At 40.0% G+C, this 17,712-nt stretch overlaps 1 non-coding gene across 1 annotated transcript; it reads right to left on the bottom strand.

Moving 5' to 3' along the window:
• Positions 1–14,544: 14,544 nt before the first annotated feature.
• TRNAC-GCA (transfer RNA cysteine (anticodon GCA)) lies at positions 14,545–14,616 on the bottom strand. Its single transcript has one exon. It is a non-coding gene; the product is annotated as a tRNA-Cys (tRNA).
• Positions 14,617–17,712: the final 3,096 nt, after the last annotated feature.

The raw sequence follows: 17,712 nt of genomic DNA, 5'->3' as shown, positions 1-17,712 counted from the left end.
GGTTAGATTTGAACTCAGGTGTTCTTCACATTAGGCCCAGTACTATGCACTTCACTATCTAGTTGCTTCAGTATTCAATTCAACAAAGTTTTACTGAATGCTAATAATATGAAAATAACACAGTGCCTTGTATGTAATAAGTGCTCAAAAATGATTATTTCGTTGCACTGAAAGTTGTTTAAACCCAGACTGGCTTTCTTTAGGTCTCTGGCCATGTGAGTGACCTTGTTCCACCATTTTGTGGAATGTTCTCATGTAATGAATGCACACTCTTTTTTTCATATTTGCATGAGGAAAACAGTTATCTCTGACTTGATGCCCATGACAGGGAAGTGAGAGACCTGAAATGTAGAAAGGGAGGATCAAAGAAAACCGAGAACTTAAAAAAAAAATTGCAGACTTTAAAAATTTTACAACTTGGATGAAAGAATCTTACCTAAGGAAGAAGGGTGTGAACCAGGCCAGCAGAAAATCACTGACAGGTAGGTCAGAGAGAAAACAAATTTAGAAAACCAATAGAAAACTGGGGAAATATGCCAGATATTTCACCTCTTAGTGAAATAAGCTCCCACTTAGTAGGGCATTATTTGGCTTCACCACATTAGCTTAAAATGATAAACCTGTAAGCTAGAGTGGTAGAAAAGCCAAATAGTTTTCTCTAGTCATTGACCATTTTCCCTGATAACTCTATTGCTAAACACTCACTGAATATCAGTATGTTGGTATAGATTTCTGAAATAAAGCAACTCAGAATTATCTACCAGGGTAAAAAAAGCTTGTTACAAGAAACAGTTTTGATTTTTCCAAAATAATACTGGGGTTTAGAAGGAGTTATCTGTTATGCCTTTTTATATTAAAGCAAAACTGTATTTTCCCAAATGAAGGACTAACTTAACAGTGCCAGGAGAACACCAGAAACAACCTATGTTCTCCCTGCTGTAGGAGCTTGCTTTTCTCTAATAATTTCTATTGTATCTTGCCAATGCTCCCACAAGATTTAATGCCTATTGCTGGCTGTAAGACCTAAGAGTTAGGTAAGGGGTGGTGAGGTGGCTGGGAGAAATTCCTGAAGACTTCACACCTGATGCCTGAGAACCCAGTAGTTTAAATCCTTTCTGCCACTTTCCATTTCTATGCACTGTGCACAAGTGACTTCTTCTCTCTAGATCTTAGTTTCCTCATCTGTAAAACAAGGGGGTTGAACTAGATCTATGATTCTGTAATGGAAATTTGTCATACAGGGGTCTGGCTCAGTACTCCTTCCTTTTTATGAATATGTAGAGTTTGATCATAGCTACTTTCAAGTCTATAAGGCAGATTCAAGCCTGATATAAGGAAAAACTTTCTAACAATTACAGATACCCAAAAGTTGAATGGGTTGCCTCAGGAGGTAGAAACTTCCCCTCTCTATCCCATTCTTTAAGCAAAGAAGGGATAGATGACCTCATGACCGTTATGTTATAGAAGGACTTTTCTTTCTGTTGTTGGTTGGACTAGATGGCCTTTGAGAAACATTCCAACTATAAGAATCTGTGATCTCTCCTCAATCTTCCTCTACTCAGGGTTTTTATTATGCTTTCCTCCTCTTTCAAATGAGGATGTTAATCTGCTCTAAAACTGCCTCACAAACTGTATGTTTCATGGAACAAATGTAATAATTTTAATTGAATGGATTGTGGTTGCTACACCACTTACTGTGCCTCAGTTTACTCATTTCTAAGATAAAGGGGTTGGAATAGATGACCCCTCAAGGTCTCTTCTAGTTCCCAATCTTATAAACCAGGAGCAATCAATGTAAAAGTGCTTAGTACAAATGAGACTTCAACTAAATGTGTTTACTCTGGTTGGAAGCCAGTAAATGTTGGGGAAGCATGAGTTCCAGAGGGTTAGGTCATAGTTAGAAAAGATACCCTCTTTGTTGCCTCCCTTAAGGAACAATGAACTCTGCCAATGTTTGGGCATTGCTGCCCAGGGATGGCCTTCTCCTAGCGTGGACCAGTCTGTTCATGCTGGATTCCTCCTCCCTTCCTTGAGAGGGGGTCTCCTGGTCCTTGCTATGCCTAAAGCAGGCCAGGGGTCCTAAGTTTGACCACGGTGCAGTGCCTGGGTGTATCTGGTTGATCTAGTTACAAGAAGATGCACCCTCACAGGACTAAAATTCCCAGCACATACCCCTGGACTTCCTTTCTATTGATTATGCAAAAGGCCCTAAATCACCCAGATGCTCCTTCTTTCTTTAATTATTGGTCAGTTCAGGCAGCTAGATGGTACAATGGATACAGCACAAGGCCTGGAGTCAGGAAGACCTGAGTTCAAATCCAGCTTCAGACTCTAGCTGTATGACCCTGGGCAAGTCACTTAACCCTGTTTGCTTAAGTGTCCTCATCTATAAAATGAGCTGTTGAAGGAAACAGCAAACCATTCCAATATCTTTGCTAAGAAAAACCCAAATGGGGTCATGAAGAGTTGGACACGACTGAAACAGTCCAGCAGCAATGCATGCCTGGAATTGTAGTCTTTGGATTCATATAGACAATAAAAACATTTAGGATCTATGAATACTTTCTTTCCCCTCCTCTAGACCCTGGTCAGCTCCAGGCTCTCCTCACATTAGCTGCGCCAATTAAAACAAAACAAAACAAAACAAAACAAAAAAAAAACTAAGGTAGAGATTCAGTAAAATGGGAAATGAATGATTTTTTAAAAATGTATGATTCTGTCCTGTATCTGAGGTTTTGACATTTGCTGTTTTTGTTATTCATTTACTGTGCTGGACTCTGCCTGTAGAAAGTGGAAATGATGGAAAGAAGCATGGAGATATGGAAAAACCCCTGACCCAGGATCTCTATGGTTTAATCTTTTACCCGTATGCTTACTGATTGTGTAAACAGGGGCTAGTTAATTAACCTTTCTTAGCTTCAGATTTCTCTTCATTCAATGTCTGTGTCCTGGGGAGATGAAGGAAAAATGAAACAGAAACCTGACCTTAAAGGAGCATGCATTTCACTGGAAAAAAAAATAATGGTATATACTTCAATAATGCAAACTTCCATAGCCCTTCCCATGGACTCTATATAATCTTGCTACACACAAATAAGTAAATACAAAATATTTACAGAGTAGTTTGGGGAGGGAGGGAAGTACATCATCTCTAAGGTCTCTTCTCATTCTAACAAACCATGAAATCTGTAATAACAGAATCATGGACATATCACATTAATGCTGGATGGAAGGGATCTCAGAGACCCTCTAGTTCAACTTATACCTATTAAGAATCCCCTCTCCAACATAACTGAAAAGTCCTTGCTTGGAGACTTCTAGTGAAGACCTGATACCTCTGGCTTTGCCTGGTTCACTTTTTGATAGCTCTTAGTAGTTAAAAAGATTTTCCTTACTTTGAGCTGAAATTTGTTTTTCTGCAATTTTTGCCCCTTTCTCCTACTTTCATCCTATTCAACATAAAGAATGTCTCTCTTAAAAAATCAGTATCAGTTTTTTATTATAATTACTTTATATACTAACTCCCCTTATTTCCTTTTATCTTCATTATTTCCCTATTTTTGACCTTTTGTTCCTCCATATACATTTTGTTATTTTGTATAATTCTTGTTTTGTTTTGTTTTTTAGGCAATTGGGGTTAAGTGACTTGCCCAGGGTCACACAGCTAGTAAGTGTCAAGTGCCCCCTATTTTGTGTAATTCTATGAAGTATTTCCTTTGCTATTTATTTGGCTTAAGATTGAATCTGTAGACTAATTTGGGAAGTATCAAAACTTTATTATCTTGGGCTAATCTAGCCAAGACTATTGAATATTTCTTCTCTTGTTTAGATCCTCATTTATTCAAGGGAAAACTGTTTTTGTAACTCTGTTTATATGCATTCTATGTGTGTCTTGCTAGATTAACTCCCAAGGATTTAATTAATTTTATTACTTTTTTAGATGGCACTTTTCTTCTTCCTGGTTTTTATTAGTAATGTACATAAATGCTAATTTATGAATTTATTTTGTATCCTACTACTTTATTGAAGCTATCAGCTTGATTATTTTGTTGATTCACTAAGGTTTTCAGAGTAAACCATGATATTTCTGGCAAATAGAGATAATTCTGTTTCCTCTTTGTCAACATGTATTCCTTTACTTTTCTTCTCTTTTTGCCATCACACTTCTAACACAGTGTCAAATAATTAGAACAACCATGGGCAGCCTTGCTTTTCTCCTGAACTTATTGTGAAAAGTTCCAATGTTTCCTTTTGACAAATAATGCTAGATGTTGGTTTTGGTAAGTGTTTTTCACTGGAAACCTCTAATGTTAACAAATTCAGTTTTCATTTAGCATTGAGACTCCTATCCTATCTTGTGCTAATTGGTGAGTGTGTGAGCTCAAGTTTACATAGCTCTCTATATCTGTCTAGCCAGGCTGAGATCCTTGACCACACTTCACCCAAAGCATCTTCCTACCATGAAGCTACATGGGGGCATTGTTCTCTCCCCCTTTACCATTTCTTGTTCTTGGAATGGTGATCAAGTTAGTATTTCTAATATAGGGGAGGGCCAGCATTCAGAAGATTTACTTAGGACTTCTGAGTTCTGCCACTAACATGTGAAGTGTCTCAGGGACCCAGGCTCTTTATACTTCTGTTTCCAATTTATTAAAACAAGACTCATCTTGTCTTTCTTAGCTTCCTTGTGGGACTCAGCTATAGTACTAAAATGGAAAAAGATCTGTGTCTTGATATCAGAAAACCTGAGCTTAAGTCCTGTGTGACCTTTGGCAAGTGTGAGCCACAGTTTCCTCATCCGTAAAGCAGAATAATATTTGTGCTTACCTCACAAGGTTGCTATAAGGATAATGCTTTATAAACCTTAAGGCACTAAAGAGTCATTATCAATGTGTAGGGAGTAAAGAAAGTCAATTCTGTCTTAATATTGAGACCTATTCATTGGGTAAAGCCCAATTTCTTGTTCCCTTTGACTAGGGAAAAAAATGAAATATATCTCTGGTATGATGAAGTTTTGATGACCCTTCCAGTTCTAGATTTATGTACAACTATGATCCTCTTGGGCAGCTAGGTGGGGCAGTGGATAGAGTGCAAATATCTATAGTGAATAACAGGAGTCTAGACAAAATGTTGAAGTTTGTGTTGAGTTTTTCTTCTCTTTGATTGTGCAAGAGCCTCTGCTATGACATCTTATCTCCCATCTTGCTCTCCCCATATAGGATAGCATAGCATCCATCCTCTAAACCTTTACCTTACCTAGATTAAGACTTCCATCTTATGTCCTATATCAAGGAATGCTCTCATCTAAGAAACTGATAAATGAACTCAAGCTAATGATTAATGGCTCCTGTTAATGAGTTAAATTAATCTTGTATCCTTTCCAAGTAACATATTTCCCTTTAAATAGGAATTTTCAATGTCTGAAAACAAAGGAATTACACCTAATAGGGCAGTTTCAGTCGCAGTACTGGAAGGCAGGGGAGGATTATTTTTGGAGAGGGGTAGCTTTTAGGTTCTCTGAAATAATACCATCTAGATGATGGTTAGTTTGCTAGCCTTAGAAAGAAATGTAGTAGCTGTTAATGGGCTGAAAACTGTATAAGAGGAAAAAGATTAAGCAAAAGAATAAAACATGAAGAGAGGGGGAAAGAAAGTTATGAGAACATCCCCTTCCAGAGCAGCAGTGCCATCTTCAGGGAAAGGAAAGCAACTAAAACTCAATGTTAAAGCTATATCAATATTTATAGGAATGATATGTACCTTGAGAAGTCATTTAGTCCAGTTGCCTGCTTTCAAGCAGACCTATACCTCACTATACAATTTATAAGGACCAATTTATAAGGTTCCCACAACCTTATACTATAACCCATCCCTTAATTGTATGATGACACAAAAGGAGTATGTATTTGAGTTATGAAGCAAATGGCTTGTAAATCATAAAGTGTTAAATAAAGATGATGATGATGATGATGATGATGCCCTGGACAGGGTTGGGTAGACTTTAGAAGCTTAATTAATATTAAATTAGTAACTACAAACTATTCACCCAACACTTAGTTAAAAAACACAACTGGATTATGATCTACAGCATTGGAACAAATATTGATGAGATTAAGCTAGCAATAGACAAAGTTATTAAGTACTTTCAAAGGCACAAAGGAATACAATGACAAAACGAAACAATCCCTATCTTGAAAGACTTTACATTCTATTGAGGGAAGACACGTACATACATAATGCAAAACAAATACAAGGTATTTTGGGGGAAGAAAGGCTCTAGCACACAGAGGGATCAAAAATGTCCTATAAAGGATGTGTCACTTGAAGAAAGGTAAGGATTCTAAGAGATGGAGGTGAGAAGGAAATATATTCTTGACATGGGGGGAATACATAGGTACACAGATAGGAGATGGAATGTCCTATGTGAAGGACTGTGAGTAGGTCAGTTTGGCTGGCCTGTAGAACGGATGAAGCAAAGTGACGTGTAATAAGTATGTAAAGTTAGGATGGAGCCATACTGTGGTGAATGTTAAATGTCAAACAGAGGAACTGATACTTTATGTGAGAGACAACAGTAAGCCGCTGGAACTTCGGAACATGGTCAGGCCTGTAGTTTTAGGATTATACTTTGATATCTGTATGGGATATGTGTTTAAGAGGGAAGAGACTGGAGGCAGGGAGACTAATGAAGATGACATTGCAGATTGAGATCCCAGATTCATCAAAGTTCCAAAGTAAATACAAATTTATTGAGTACATATAGGAGGTTAGGGGGAGAAGGGTGAAGAATATCTGTCAATGCCATTAATTATTACCATATATAGGTATACATATATATGATATATATATGTATGTATGTATTTAGTCATTCAATTAAACTATTTTTCTCTGATATAGGTGTCCTGGAATGCATTGTTGTTGGGTGTGGTTGTCTTCCCTGATAGAAAACTCAGACATCAAGTCACACAACTGCCTTGGATATGTTTCCTCTGAATATGAATAGGTTGGACTAGATGGCCTTTAAGAACCTTTCCAGTTCTAGATTTATATATAACTATGATCCTCTTGGGCAGCTAGGTGGGGCAGTAGATAGAGTGCTGGGCCTGAAGTCAGAAGACCAGAGTTCAACTTTGACCTCAGATACTAGCTGTGTGAACTTGAGCAAGTCATTTAACCCTGTTTGCCTCAGTTTCCTCATCTGCAAGATGAGCTGGAGAAGGAAATGGCAAACCACTTTCCCAAGTATCTCTGCCAAGAAATCCTCAAATGGGGTCATGAAGAGTGGGACATGACTGAATAACAACAAATAATCTCCTTCCATATATCCTGCTTTCCATTAATGAGGTGACCTTCTACACAAACACTTTCCTGATGCTCCCAGATGCTAGCATTCTCTCCTGCCAAACCTTACCTTGTATTTCTTTTGTATATGCTTATTTCTGTACATGTTGCATCATGCAATGGAATGTTAGTTCCTTGATGGCAGGGATGGTTTCATTTTTAAAAAATCTTTTTTGCCTAGCTTGGTTGATAGCACATAGTAATTAGTGCTTAATAAATTTGTGAGTCTGTAATAAATTATGAGTCAGTCTTCAAAGTACTTATCTAAATCTAGTTAAATGTATTTTCAGCTTGTGTCAACTAACCACTCTTTGACTTAAACTTCACTCTCCCAGGCATCAAAGGGTCTATATTCTTTCTACTCTTCAGTGAATAAAGTAATGTGTACTTTAAAAATGCATTCAAAATGTTACAAAATTCAGATATTCACATGTGAGATTCTCTTTCTTCCCAGGCACGAGGTATTAGCCAACCTCTCCATTCCCTCTTGTGTTAAAAGGCGCCTCTTCCAAGGAGGCGATGCCTGGGAGCGGGAGCTGAGAGATCAGAGAGGCCAGGCGCCCAAGGTCAGCCAGCAGGAGCCACGTCTTTGGCCTCCATCCAGGTCCAGCTACAAGCGCTGGCCAAACGGGGGATACTAACACTGCCCCCCTCGGGGAAGGGCGGGCTGGGGACTTCAGACGGGCTCGGTCACGGGCAAGGAGGACACCTTCTTTATTGGGGCTCCAAGAACAAAACAACTAGGCCTCTGCCCCTTTCCCACCTCCGCCAACAGCCTCTCTCACAAAGGCTTGACCGTTGTTGTCTAAGCAACCGGCTCCTAGCAACCGCTGCTTCCGGCGGAAAACTTCCGTTTCCACTTCAGAAGTGACGTCATCCTCCCTTTGTGAGTTGGTGGTGTTCAGTTGTTTAAATTGTGTCCAACTTTTCGTGACCCTATTTAGGGTTTTCTTGACAAAGATATTGGGAAAGTTTGCCATTTCCTTCTCCAGCTCATTTTACAGATGAGAAAACTGAGGCAAACAGGATTAAGTGACTTGCCTAGGGTCACAAAGCTAACGTCTGAGTGTCTTAGTGTCGGAGGCCGAATTTTAACTCAGGTCTTCCTGACTCCAGGCCCGGCCCTCTGCTCTCCCGGCCTTCTCTCTGAGGATTCATCTTCCACCCGGACCAGGGCCGCCTTTTCTCTTCCTTCCCCTCCCTTCTTTTTGGAGAAGGCTTGTGCCCGCAGGAATGATCACAGGCCCGCACCCGCTGTCCTCTGGCCACAGGAACCCATTCCTTTACATCTCCCAGGATCCCCTGCTTTGCCTCCTGTACACCTTCCTCAGGAAACTACATCTCCCAGGATGCAACACTCTGGTTTCCGGATGCCTCTGCATTGGTTGGACTTTGAAGTACTGCGCTATTGAAATGTAAACTACATCCTAGACCGCTCTGGGCTTTACAAATTTGTTTTATCCGAGGCTTCTTAACTATTTGTATCCTGGACCTTTTTGGCATCCTTGTGAAGCCTGTGGACGCCTTCTCACAATAATGTTTTTAAATAATTGAAGGAAATACTGAAGTTCAATTAGAGGTTAGTAAAAATAAAGATGGATTTTTTTTTAACCTATCCAAGTTCATGGACCCTTTGAAATCGTTCCGTTGACCCTAGGTTAAGAACCCCCAACCTCCTCATTTTACAGATGTGGAAAATCAGCCTCACAGAGTTTAAGTGAGTTTCCTAAAGTCACACAGCTTATTAACTGAGGACTCTCACTTGGGTCCTCTGACTCCTAATCTATTCATTGATCTTTCCAGCGACTTGAAAAGCGGTCTAGCTCTCACTCTGGCACACAAACCAAGCACATAGAGGCAAAGATCAAACCCTGCTTCTGCCATTAGTTAAAACTGTCACCTTCAGCAAGCCCTTCAGTTTTCTCATATGTAAAATGAGGATGGAGGGGGGTTGATACAAGATGCCCTCTGAAATCCTTTCTGTCTCTTAATCCATGATTCATTGATATCTCTGATAGGTAGTCACTAAGTTAGCATTTGCTTGAACACTTAAAATTATAGGGATGCTTATACTCAAAAGGCAATACATTCTTTATTTGAAAACCTCTAATTGTTCTACTATAAATTGGAATAGAAAATTTTCTCTATAAATTCTAGTTCCATTTTCTGGACTCATACAGAATAAATGTAATTACTTTTCTATGATAATCCTTCAAATATTTGAAGAGATCTCTCATTACATAGGAATTATTTCCTTTTTGACAGATGAAGAAATGAGACACAGATTAAGTGATATGCCCAAAGTCACACAATTTGTGACAGGGGACTAGAACCCAAGTTTTCTGACTCCCAGGCTAGGGATCTTTCCACTGTTAGAGTGAAGTAAATAACAGGTATTAGGGACAAAGAGAATGGAAAAAATTAGTGTGGCCAGGAGAGATTCAATTCAAGAGGTCTTTTTCAAGTTTTTCTTGTGTGCCTGATTCATGAATTGTGGAGGATTTGAACATGTTGGAATCTGTCATTAATCGATCAAAATATCAAAGTTATCAACCCTTTGCCACAAGTAAAAGAAAAATCCCAGTCCTTGCCCTAGGGAGCTTAGCTGAGGAAACAAGATTTATATGAAGCAACCTGAGAACTATATAAGATAATATATGATAGAGTATGTGTCAAAACTTCAGTGTCAAGAATCTGTGCCTATGATAGAACATGTCCACAGCTAAATGACCCAGGGTGACAGAGCTCCTCCCTTGTATTGAGTCAGGACTTAGTCCCAGGTCTAGCATTCTTTCTCTTATACCATGTCAGTTTTCTAAGTATTCAGGGCAGTCAGAAATGGGAGAGAACATTGCTGATTAGAGCTTCTGAGACAGACTTTATGCAAGAGGTGGGATGTTTATTGATGTCTAGATAACATCGACAGCTTGAAACCATCAGTTGTCAGGGAGAGCAGAAGAATTGTGAAGATTTTTGTCATATTTCTGTGTTGCTTCCATTTAAGATGGACTGTGAGGAATCACTTGGGATAAACTTCCTTTGTGGAAGGAACAAAGTATTCTTGAGGGGTGCTTTGATTGGTGGAGTCCTATCTTAACCCCTTCTCTACCACCTCATATTGCCACTCTGATTTCATCTCAAGGTGAGCTTAGAATCAAACAGAGTCCAGGGTAGGATCTTTCTTCCGAAAGGGCAGGAGAAGGGAGGATTACTTCCAGGATAAATTAATTGATGTATGGGTGGGTGGGGTGGGTTGAGGTGTGTGCAAGAGTCAAGGAATAATCAAGAAAACAGGAGTGACCATGTAGGCACAAGGAGTGCCTACTTGTCATCAAACAATCCAGATAACAGGAAAGACAGCTTCTATGTATACCGCTGCTGTAAATTTGGAAGCTATATGTTTTCTGCTTTGTTTTCCTCCATTTGGGTATGAGAAAATCATTTAAAGAAAAGTGGCTATATGTCCATATTCAGGGGACAGTTAGTAGGTTGGGTAGACAGTAGGTAAAAAAAAAAGTCATAGACTTAAAAAAAAAATCATAGACTCAGAACCAAGATGGGACCCCAGAGGCACTGGAACATCAGTTTAGAGTGTGAAAGGACCTCAGAGGTCATCTAGTTTAACCCCCTCATTTTACAGTTGAGGAAATTGAGGCTCAGAGATGTTAAATGACTTACCCAAAGTCACAGAGCTATTAAGTAGCAGAAGTAGAATTTGAATCTCTGTTGCATGACTCCAAATCCTGTGTTTATTTCAACCCATATATCTCCCACATCACTTCATGTGTACTTTGCATTTGCTTGTATGTGTGTGTTGTTTTCCTCAACAAGCTCTTTTCTCCTCTCCCCCACTTGAATGTTAGATCCTTGAGGGCAGGAATGTTTCCTTCATCAAATGTAAACTCCTTGAGAATAAAGATTGTTTCATTCTTGGCTTTTGTATCCCCAGCACCTAATTCAGTGCTTGGCACATAGTAGGTACTTAATAAATGTTTTAATCTATGGGTTATTCAGTCTCTTCCCCCAAACTTCTGATTATAAGGTGCTAGCTCCTCTCTGGGGCATCCCTTTTCACATTTGGGCAGGGTAAAGAGGGCATGAGATACACGTACATAAGAGAGAAGATACCAAAATGTTAACGAAAATATTTTGGTTAATATGGAACCTTCATTTTTAATAATGACCTGCTTGAGATACATTGGGGAAGGGGAGTTTAGTGGTCTAGGAGGTTAATATAAACGAAAGTATTGCTTACAAGTAAAAAAACTAATCCTGTCCTAGGCTGGCTTGAGTATATGATGTGGGGGAGGTGACAATCCTACCGTACTTGTCTTGGTCAGACCACATCTAGGGTATTATGTTCAGTTGTGGGCACCACATTTGACAAAGGACATTAACAATCTGGAGAGGAGGGTGAAGAGTAGTCAAGGGACTAAAGACAAAACCAAATGAGAATCAGTTGGAGAAACTGGTGATGAAGAGATTTGGGGTGGGGGTGGAGGGGAGGAGTAGATAAAAGCATAATAGATGTTTTAAAGTATTTGAAGGACTGTCTTGTGGAAGAGGGATTAGATTTGTTCTCCTTGGACCCAGAGGACAGAACTTGGATCAATGAGAAGCAGATTTGGCCTTGATGTAGGAAATGACTTCCTAAGAATTAGTTAGGATGCCGTGAGTTCACAGTGGCAAGAAGCCTCCAAGGGGAAGGCTTAATGACTATTTGATGGGGATGTTGTCAAGATGATTCCTGTTCAGGCACAGGAAGTACTAGAGATCCTCTGAAGTCCCTTTGGGATTCTATAATTCTTTGACCAATACTCTGCCAGATGACCTTTGAGGTCTCTTCCATGGAATTCTGCATTTCTGTGGCCTTTTACAGCTAATATCACACCAATGTCCTTAATGGTGAAAAAGACAAAGAACGACTGAGTGTTGTGTTACTCTTCCTGAAGGTACCATCATCCAAAGTTGAACCAAAAGTCCAGGTCCAAGGGCACCCAGAAGTCTCAATCTACAAGTCAGCTGACCTTTCATGTTTAATCCAGAGTCTGGGCTTAATTTTTTTTTTAAGTGTTAGGGTTTTTATTAAGTTTTTAGAATAATTTTCTCTTTCACTATAACACACGTATAACCTATAACAATTTCAACCTGAACAAAGCTATTACTTTAGGATAGACTTTGTCCTCAATGTTTAAGAAGATGGTAGTAGAGAAATGGGCAGGAGTCCTCTAGAGCCAGAAGTGAATTCCAAGTGAGTAATCTATTCTTCAGGGTAAAATGGAAACCGAACTGTCTGGGATGTCCCCTATGGAGAACTCTTGATCTTAGTCAAATGCTGTGCCTCTGAGCCATATTCCAAGAGGGATCTTTTCTTTTGGAAGAACTTCCGTTTTTCAGCTCTGACCATATGTTAAACTCCTTTAAAATCTTGTCTTTGGCTTCTGTAGTTTTCATAGGCTACACATCATGTCTTTGCTTCAAACAGAATTGTTCCTACTCCTAACACAGCACCACACATTTTCCTCTCTCTACCAGCACAGGGCTCTCACACCACCAGTTTGCTTCAGTGGATCACAATATTAAGACACCCTACTTCTGAGGGCTTTTTTCAACTCAATTCAGCAAGTGTGTCTGTGTGTATCTACTATAAACACCCCCCTGTGCTAGGTATTGAGGGGATTTGAAGAGAAAACATGGAGCTCACCCTAAAGAAACCTACAATTAAATTGTGGGGCATAATTAAAGCATATAGAACAGTCAGAGAAGCATGCAAAATAGCATATGATTAAGTATGAAAATGTAATGATATAGACACTAATGTAACAGGAAGTTGAAATGGGAAAAACATTATGGGTGGTATAGTGGTAGAGTTCTGGACTTGGAGTCAAAAAGACCTGAGTTTGAAATCCATCTCAGATATTTAATAGCTAAGTAATTCTGGATATGTCATTTAATTTTGCCCAACCTCAGTTTCCTTTCCGTTCAAATAAGGATAATAATAGCACTTACCTTTTCAGTCTTCTTCCATCTTCCTTCCTTCATGTATTAAGTTGCCATCTCCCAGCCTGGAGCATTTTTACTGGCTCTCCCCTATGCCTGGAATTCTCTCTTTCCTCATCTCTGTATCCTGCCCTCCCTAGCTTTCTTCCAGAAGTCCCAGCTAAAATCTTGCCTTTTATAAGAAACCTTTTCTCAACCCTCTTACCATTAGTGCCTTTTCTCTGTTGGTTATTTTCAATTTATCTCATGTATATCTTTGTCCCTAGTTGTTTTCATGTTGTCTCCTCTTTTAGACTGTGAGCTCCTTGAGAACAGGGGCTGTCCTTTGCCTTTCTTTGTATTAGCACTGCTTAGCACAAGTATCTGGCGTGGAGTAGGTGCTTAATAAATGCTTGTTGACTGACTGAGGGGCTGTTGTGCAGATCAAATGAGAAATTAGGCAAAGATGCATTGGAAACATTAAAGCACAATGTAATATTAGGGAATGACAGCTGACATCTAAATAGCATTTCCAAAACTCTAAACATTATCTCATTTGCAGTGGTACAGTGGGAAAAGTTCTGATTTTGGGGTCAGAAAGCCAGGGGTCCCATCCTGCCTTTGCCATTCACCTGTGTGATGGGTGTAAGTCTCTTAACTCCTCTGAGCTTCAGATTTCCTCATTCCTAAATTGAGGTAGGCTAGCAGGTTTCTTTTAGCTAAAGATCTATAATCCTAATAGTAACCCTGTGAGGTAGGCAGCATCCCCATCTTACCGATGAGAAAACTTAAGGTTCAGAGTTTGATGGCAAAATTAGTGAATGTCTAAGGACTGATGCTTCTGACTCCAGGATTGGTGAGATTTATCTAGTAAGCTGAGGGTTTCTGTTCCATCAGTAACATAGAAGACAGGGGTTGGGGTAAAAGAAGGAAGGGAAACATTGAGTTTTAAAGACAAAGGACCTACTAGAAAGGTAAACCTGAGACAAAGGGGCACTTGGATTAGAACCAAATACCTTTGGTTCTGGCAAACAAATATTCTAATTCTCTAATATGCGCCTTAGCAACTCTGCCTTCCCCCATTCCCACGTCTCATTCTGTTTTAGGACTGAAGCTCCAGGGCGGGGGGGAGGAGGGGTGCGGGGAAGGGTTGTCGAAGGAGGGAGTAAACATGACTCCACCCATTTGAGCTATAAACTGCTCTGATGGTAAAAGTCATGCGGCAGGGGGCACCTGGATTTGAACCAGGGACCTCTTGATCTGCAGTCAAATGCTCTACCACTGAGCTATACCCCCTTGTGCTACTAGTGGTATAATCTTATTGATATATTTTGTTCTGGCCACTGCACTTCCATCACCAGGCTAGAAACGAGCGAGCAAGGGATGTCCAGAGTCAATTTCTATCATTTAGCCCGGCTCACATGATAAGTGAGTGGCCATGTGTGTTAAGCTTCCCGAGTATGTCTTTACCATACGTATTTGTGTAGCTAGACTAACATTGCTCTTTCCTTAGCAAATAGATCATGTGACTGCTGCCTCTGCCTCAGATGAGGGGAGCGATAGGTCAGCTTGCAAATTACCTCCTCTGGTCTTGCTATGGGGAAAGTGCTGGGCCAGCGACCTCCCTCTAGTAGTTCTGAGATGCTGTCCTGTCCTGGTGCATTTAAAGGAATCACAAGGTTTCATCTGTTGGGGGTGAAGGCAAGATGGAGGGGCCTCGAGTTCTTGATGCAGGTTCCTATTCTGCAGTATGTAAAAAAACACTTTTTAAAAAAACTTCAGTTCTGGAGAACTATCAGAATTTGTTCAATCATTGCAGACTGTAAACAGATGGGTTGGTGACCAATTAAACTGCTCCGGGGTTGGGGTTAGGGTTAGGGTTAGGGTTAGGGTAGGGATAAAATACAAACCAATCCGGAGCTGAGCCAGGGACTGTCTGAGTTGCCCTCAAGTGCAGTGCCAAGTAACTAGCCCTCCATTACTAGGCTCCAATATGCAATAGGTAACTTCCCTTGCATTCAACACCACTATTTCCTTCCTTAATTGGCACAGTAACTATAAGTCAATTCTTCAGCTTTCAAGGAAAAATTCCCCACTTTTGTTGATTCACTACTGTGGACAAAGATGAACATGATGTGGTCCCTGTCCACTATCAACTCACAAACCTTTAAGAACAATAAGATATGTTTACACCCCCCCAAACAAAACAACCCCCCCAAACAAAACCCCCGTAAGATTGTAAAAGTGCATGAGTTACAAAGTACTATGAGAATCTGCAGGAGAATGGGATCACTTTCAGCTTAAGGATATTCCTTGAAGAGGTGGCTTTTGAACTGAACCTAGAAGGATAGATGGGGTTTCAACTGGTGCAGATATTGGGGAGAGGGAATTCCAGGTTGAGGAAATGACAGGAACAAAGTCAAGGAGGTGAAAAAGTGTGAGTTTGGGAAGTGGCCGGAAGTCAACTTTGGCAGGCCTAAGGGATACCTGAAGGAGAGTTCTGTGAGAGAAGGCTGGAAAGGTTAGTGAGAATGTGGACAGCCTCAGATGCCCCTTATTTTGCTTTTCTGTCTTCACTGTGTTCTTCCCTATAGGGCAGAACTATATCCTCAGAAAATGGTTATAATTGCTAAGTGCTTTAGGAGGAACCACTCTCTAAAACTCCTTTGGAGACCAAGGTAAGTAGGTAAGATTCAGGGGAAAAGCCAGTGGAGTGGAAGAAGGTAGCTCTGGTCAGCAGCTGCTAAAAATTACGCAACAGCAAATCCTGAAATATATACAAGAAATTTGCTCAGTCCCCTTCCCTTGCATTTTGAGCAGCAAAAAGAAATCAGTGGACGCCCTTCCAAATATCTATTTTGGGCAGACATCGCCATCTGGTGGTTGACAACTCTTCCCTACCACCTCCTTTCTTTCTCTTCAAAGGCATCCACTGTGGTGCCTCCTTTTGTTTTTCACTAGTCACAGTTCAGGCATCTCTTTATCTCAACTGTACACATCCTCTCTAATTGTCCTCCTCCCTAGTTTTTCTCTTCCAGTGATAGTTCAGTTATCTCAAGGGCATCTGCTCTCCCTTTTCCTCCCTTTCATTCCTTTTGTGAATCCTTTTCCCATCCCCCACCAGGCCATTGGCCTATTCATGGCTGTTAAACATCATGTTAATAATATACTTGAATCAAGGAAAAGAAAAGACATGTTTTGAGGAGAAGTTAGGCGTAATATAGAATCAGTGCTATCAACTGGTTAACACCGTCCTGGAAAGTGTCCAGCCTTCTGTTTTGGAATTTCCATAGACTTTTCCATCTACCTCCTCATCTTTCTCTAATTAAATTTATTTTTCCTCAGAACCAGAATTCAGGATAAATTTTTAAATGATACAAATTCAAATTCTAGTTAGTAGTATATTCAACTTTAAATTTTAGTTAGCTATATATTCCATTCCAAAATTTAATGAGTAGTATTGAAATTGGTGTTTTCTTTTTTCATTAAAAATATGTAACATTTTAACTACATTTCAATGCCATTGTTTAATTTATTGCTTTTACATCCCCAGTGTCTTGCAGAGTGCCTGACTCATAGTAAATACTTAAAAAATGTTTACTGATTGAGAGGTGATTTCATGTGTAAATACTCTCCACCAAGGTAGATAGCAACCCCTGTATGTCTTAACAGAGAGAATTGCCTTGGCAAAAAACAATTAAAAAAAAAATAAATAAAAAGCACCACTTGGTAGCTAATCCTCTGGTGATTAACCTCCCTGAATTTCACTAGGCTGGTTATTAGACAACAGACACAAACTCTGTTATTAGGCCTATGTTCCAAGGCTAGTAACAGACTATATTTCAGTTTTCAGCTGGTAGAAATTGCCAGGTCTTGTGCCCTTCTGGCCTTTGAGACCCGAGGTCCATGCCACAATGAGGCTTCAGAGTAGTGGAGTCTACATTTAGCTGCATTGTGAGTAAAATGGGCTTTTTGTGGGCTAACCATGCAACACACTATTGCCCTACTAGTCTTCTCTGTTCATATCCTACTCCTCCCTATATTTGGTAGTTCTTGAAACTATTCTGGAATTAGCATCAGGAAGTCTTCTGTGGTTTAGAGGACCCTCTGTATTGAGTAGGTGTGATAATCCAAACATTTCTTTGTTTTGCTGGCACCAAAATTCATAAGGCTTCCTTGTTCCAGGCTGCTTCTGCTTTAAACATGGCCTATTCTCCTGTTCAACACCACTATTTTAGGGAAACATCCGTATATTATGCTAGAGTTTGTCCGTGTGTAACATCAGAGATGGGAATCCAATCAAATATACCTGAAGAAGAAGCTACCGTCCCTACAAAACCCATGCTCCTCTCTTGTATCAACTAGCTTCCCAGATGGGAAGAAGATGGAATT

Source organism: Phascolarctos cinereus, unplaced genomic scaffold (assembly GCF_003287225.1).
Source record: "Phascolarctos cinereus isolate Bilbo 61053 unplaced genomic scaffold, phaCin_HiC Scaffold_1;HRSCAF=81, whole genome shotgun sequence".
Taxonomy (NCBI): Eukaryota; Metazoa; Chordata; class Mammalia; order Diprotodontia; family Phascolarctidae; genus Phascolarctos; species Phascolarctos cinereus.
This window is presented reverse-complemented; position numbering and strand designations above follow the sequence as displayed.